Here is a 5000-nt window from a genome sequence, read left to right as displayed (position 1 = left end):
CATCCTTAATCAGTATCCTGTTCCTGCCTTATCTCCATAAGCCTTGATTCCACTATCCTTGAGAGCTCTGTCCAACTCTTTCTTCAATGAATCCAGAGACTGGGCCTCCACTGCCCTCTGGGGCAGAGCATTCCACACAGCCACCACTCTCTGGGTGAAGACGTTTCTCCTCATCTCTGTCCTAAACGGTCTACCCCGTATTTTTAAGCTGTGTCCTCTGTTTCGGCACTCACGTTTCCTGCCGCCAGAGTGTCCAATCCTTTGATAATCTTATATGTCTCAACCAGATCCCCTCTCAGTCTTCTAAACTCAAGGGTACACAAGCCCAGTCGCTCCAGTCTTTCAGTGTAAGGTAATCCCGCCATTCCAGGAATTGACCTCGTCAACCTACGCTGCACTCCCTCAATAGCCAGAATGTCTCTCCTCAAATTTGGAGACCAGAACTGCACACAGTACTCCAGGTGTGGTCTCACCAGGGCCCTGTACACCTGCAGAAGAACCTCTTTGCTTCTGTACTCGATCCCTCTTGTTATGAAGGCCAGCATGCTATTAGCCTTCTTCACTACCTGCTGTACCTGCATGCTGACCTTCATTGAGTGGTGTACAAGAACCCCCAGATCTCCCGGCACTGTCCCTTGACCGAAATTGATTCCATTTAGGTAGTAATCTGCCTTCCTGTTCTTGCCACCAAAGTGGATAAGCATCCATTTATCCACATTAAAGTGCATCTGCCATGCATCTGACCACTCACCTAACTTGTCCAGGTCACCCGGTAATCTCCTAACATCCTCATCACATTTCACCCTGCCACCCAGCTCAGTATCATCAGCAAATTTGCTAATGTTATTGCTAATAGCATCTTCTATATCATGAACATATATTGTAAAAAGCTGCGGTCCCAGTACTGATCCCTGCGGTACCCCACTGGTCACTGCCTGCCATTCCGAAATGGAGGCGTGGAGGAGTGTGGAAGGATGAGAGAATGCAGGCTGCAGCCCTATGAAGCAGGGGGAGGTTTTGCAGTTGGCCTGTGTGGGGATGTGGGAGACGACAGGAGCCTGGTGGGCAAGGGCTAGCTGGAGGGGGGGAGGGAGGGAGGGAAGCACGCACGGAGGAGGAAGAGCAAAGAGAAAAGAGAGAAAAAAACAACAAAGGGGATCAAGAGAAAGAGCAGCAAAGAAAATGTGGCTGGCCAGCACGCCTTGAAGTGGGGAGAAAAGGCAGGGGCCAGCGCCTACGGCCATACTAGTCTGAAAACGCCCGATCTCGTCTGATCTCGGAAGCTAAGCAGACTCAGGCCTGGTTAGTACTTGGAGGGGAGACTGCCTGGGCATACCAGGTGCAGTAGGCTTTTTCCGCCAGCAGGGGCTGCTCAAGTCACCCCTCTGCACTCGTGTTGGGCCACGCACGCAATGCAGCGACAGGTTATTTTTGCTGCCGCTGTGCCTGGCATCAGTCTCCTGCAGGCAGGAGACAGGGAGGGGAGCAGAGCGGAGCGCTGCCAAAATCAGCAAGAAAGACGGAAAGAAAGGGATTGGGGCTGCACGCTGTCTGCGGCTGGCAGTCAGGAAAGGAGGACAATAGACAATAGGTGCAGGAGTTGGCCATTCTGCCCTTGGAGCCTGCACCACCATTCAATATGATCATGGCTGATCATCCTTAATCAGTATCCTGTTCCTGCCTTATCTCCATAAGCCTTGATTCCACTATCCTTGAGAGCTCTGTCCAACTCTTTCTTCAATGAATCCAGAGACTGGGCCTCCACTGCCCTCTGGGGCAGAGCATTCCACACAGCCACCACTCTCTGGGTGAAGACGTTTCTCCTCATCTCTGTCCTAAACGGTCTACCCCGTATTTTTAAGCTGTGTCCTCTGTTTCGGCACTCACGTTTCCTGCCGCCAGAGTGTCCAATCCTTTGATAATCTTATACGTCTCAACCAGATCCCCTCTCAGTCTTCTAAACTCAAGGGTACACAAGCCCAGTCGCTCCAGTCTTTCAGTGTAAGGTAATCCCGCCATTCCAGGAATTGACCTCGTCAACCTACGCTGCACTCCCTCAATAGCCAGAATGTCTCTCCTCAAATTTGGAGACCAGAACTGCACACAGTACTCCAGGTGTGGTCTCACCAGGGCCCTGTACACCTGCAGAAGAACCTCTTTGCTTCTGTACTCGATCCCTCTTGTTATGAAGGCCAGCATGCTATTAGCCTTCTTCACTACCTGCTGTACCTGCATGCTTACCTTCATTGAGTGGTGTACAAGAACCCCCAGATCTCTCGGTACTGTCCCTTGACCGAAATTGATTCCATTTAGGTAGTAATCTGCCTTCCTGTTCTTGCCACCAAAGTGGATAAGCATCCATTTATCCACATTAAAGTGCATCTGCCATGCATCTGACCACTCACCTAACTTGTCCAGGTCACCCGGTAATCTCCTAACATCCTCATCACATTTCACCCTGCCACCCAGCTCAGTATCATCAGCAAATTTGCTAATGTTATTGCTAATAGCATCTTCTATATCATGAACATATATTGTAAAAAGCTGCGGTCCCAGTACTGATCCCTGCGGTACCCCACTGGTCACTACCTGCCATTCCGAAATGGAGGCGTGGAGGAGTGTGGAAGGATGAGAGAATGCAGGCTGCAGCCCTATGAAGCAGGGGGAGGTCTTGCAGTTGGCCTGTGTGGGGATGTGGGAGACGACAGGAGCCTGGTGGGCAAGGGCTAGCTGGAGGGAGGGAGGGAGGGAAGCACGCACGGAGGAGGAAGAGCAAAGAGAAAAGAGAGAAAAAAAAAACAAAGGGGATCAAGAGAAAGAGCAGCAAAGAAAATGTGGCTGGCCAGCACGCCTTGAAGTGGGGAGAAAAGGCCGGGGCCTGCGCCTACGGCCATACTAGTCTGAAAACGCCCGATCTCGTCTGATCTCGGAAGCTAAGCAGACTCAGGCCTGGTTAGTACTTGGATGGGAGACCGCCTGGGAATACCAGGTGCAGTAGGCTTTTTCCGCCAGCAGGGGCTGCTCAAGTCACCCCTCTGCACTCGTGTTGGGCCACGCACGCAATGCAGCGACAGGTTATTTTTGCTGCCGCTGTGCCTGGCATCAGTCTCCTGCAGGCAGGAGACAGGGAGGGGAGGAGAGCGGAGCGCTGCCAAAATCAGCAAGAAAGACGGAAAGAAAGGGATTGGGGCTGCACGCTGTCTGCGGCTGGCAGTCAGGAAAGGAGGACAATAGACAATAGGTGCAGGAGTTGGCCATTCTGCCCTTGGAGCCTGCACCACCATTCAATATGATCATGGCTGATCATCCTTAATCAGTATCCTGTTCCTGCCTTATCTCCATAAGCCTTGATTCCACTATCCTTGAGAGCTCTGTCCAACTCTTTCTTCAATGAATCCAGAGACTGGGCCTCCACTGCCCTCTGGGGCAGAGCATTCCACACAGCCACCACTCTCTGGGTGAAGACGTTTCTCCTCATCTCTGTCCTAAACGGTCTACCCCGTATTTTTAAGCTGTGTCCTCTGTTTCGGCACTCACGTTTCCTGCCGCCAGAGTGTCCAATCCTTTGATAATCTTATATGTCTCAACCAGATCCCCTCTCAGTCTTCTAAACTCAAGGGTACACAAGCCCAGTCGCTCCAGTCTTTCAGTGTAAGGTAATCCCGCCATTCCAGGAATTGACCTCGTCAACCTACGCTGCACTCCCTCAATAGCCAGAATGTCTCTCCTCAAATTTGGAGACCAGAACTGCACACAGTACTCCAGGTGTGGTCTCACCAGGGCCCTGTACACCTGCAGAAGAACCTCTTTGCTTCTGTACTCGATCCCTCTTGTTATGAAGGCCAGCATGCTATTAGCCTTCTTCACTACCTGCTGTACCTGCATGCTGACCTTCATTGAGTGGTGTACAAGAACCCCCAGATCTCTCGGTACTGTCCCTTGACCGAAATTGATTCCATTTAGGTAGTAATCTGCCTTCCTGTTCTTGCCACCAAAGTGGATAAGCATCCATTTATCCACATTAAAGTGCATCTGCCATGCATCTGACCACTCACCTAACTTGTCCAGGTCACCCGGTAATCTCCTAACATCCTCATCACATTTCACCCTGCCACCCAGCTCAGTATCATCAGTAAATTTGCTAATGTTATTGCTAATAGCATCTTCTATATCATGAACATATATTGTAAAAAGCTGCGGTCCCAGTACTGATCCCTGCGGTACCCCACTGGTCACTGCCTGCCATTCCGAAATGGAGGCGTGGAGGAGTGTGGAAGGATGAGAGAATGCAGGCTGCAGCCCTATGAAGCAGGGGGAGGTCTTGCAGTTGGCCTGTGTGGGGATGTGGGAGACGACAGGAGCCTGGTGGGCAAGGGCTAGCTGGAGGGAGGGAGGGAGGGAGGGAAGCACGCACGGAGGAGGAAGAGCAAAGAGAAAAGAGAGAAAAAAAAAACAAAGGGGATCAAGAGAAAGAGCAGCAAAGCAAATGTGGCTGGCCAGCACGCCTTGAAGTGGGGAGAAAAGGCAGGGGCCAGCGCCTACGGCCATACTAGTCTGAAAACGCCCGATCTCGTCTGATCTCGGAAGCTAAGCAAACTCAGGCCTGGTTAGTACTTGGATGGGAGACCGACTGGGAATACCAGGTGCAGTCGGCTTTTTCCGCCAGCAGGGTCTGCTCAAGTCACCCCTCTGCACTCGTGTTGGGCCACGCACGCAATGCAGCGACAGGTTATTTTTGCTGCCGCTGTGCCTGGCATCAGTCTCCTGCAGGCAGGAGACAGGGAGGGGAGGAGAGCGGAGCGCTGCCAAAATCAGCAAGAAAGACGGAAAGAAAGGGATTGGGGCTGCACGCTGTCTGCGGCTGGCAGTCAGGAAAGGAGGACAATAGACAATAGGTGCAGGAGTTGGCCATTCTGCCCTTGGAGCCTGCACCACCATTCAATATGATCATGGCTGATCATCCTTAATCAGTATCCTGTTCCTGCCTTATCTCCATAAGC

General features: G+C 51.8%; 3 non-coding genes across 3 annotated transcripts; all 3 read left to right on the top strand.

Annotated features, from left to right (window-relative positions):
• The first annotated feature begins 1232 nt into the window (after positions 1-1232).
• Positions 1233-1351, top strand: LOC140471125 (5S ribosomal RNA). The gene has a single exon (XR_011956867.1). It is a non-coding gene; the product is annotated as a 5S ribosomal RNA (ribosomal RNA).
• Positions 1352-2882: 1531 nt separating this feature from the next.
• Positions 2883-3001, top strand: LOC140475404 (5S ribosomal RNA). The gene has a single exon (XR_011959947.1). It is a non-coding gene; the product is annotated as a 5S ribosomal RNA (ribosomal RNA).
• A 1535-nt stretch (positions 3002-4536) lies between these two features.
• Positions 4537-4655, top strand: LOC140470683 (5S ribosomal RNA). Its single transcript, XR_011956607.1, has one exon. It is a non-coding gene; the product is annotated as a 5S ribosomal RNA (ribosomal RNA).
• The last annotated feature ends 345 nt before the right edge of the window (positions 4656-5000 follow it).

Source organism: Chiloscyllium punctatum, chromosome 3 (assembly GCF_047496795.1).
Source record: "Chiloscyllium punctatum isolate Juve2018m chromosome 3, sChiPun1.3, whole genome shotgun sequence".
NCBI classification, from domain to species: domain Eukaryota; kingdom Metazoa; phylum Chordata; class Chondrichthyes; order Orectolobiformes; family Hemiscylliidae; genus Chiloscyllium; species Chiloscyllium punctatum.
This window is presented reverse-complemented; position numbering and strand designations above follow the sequence as displayed.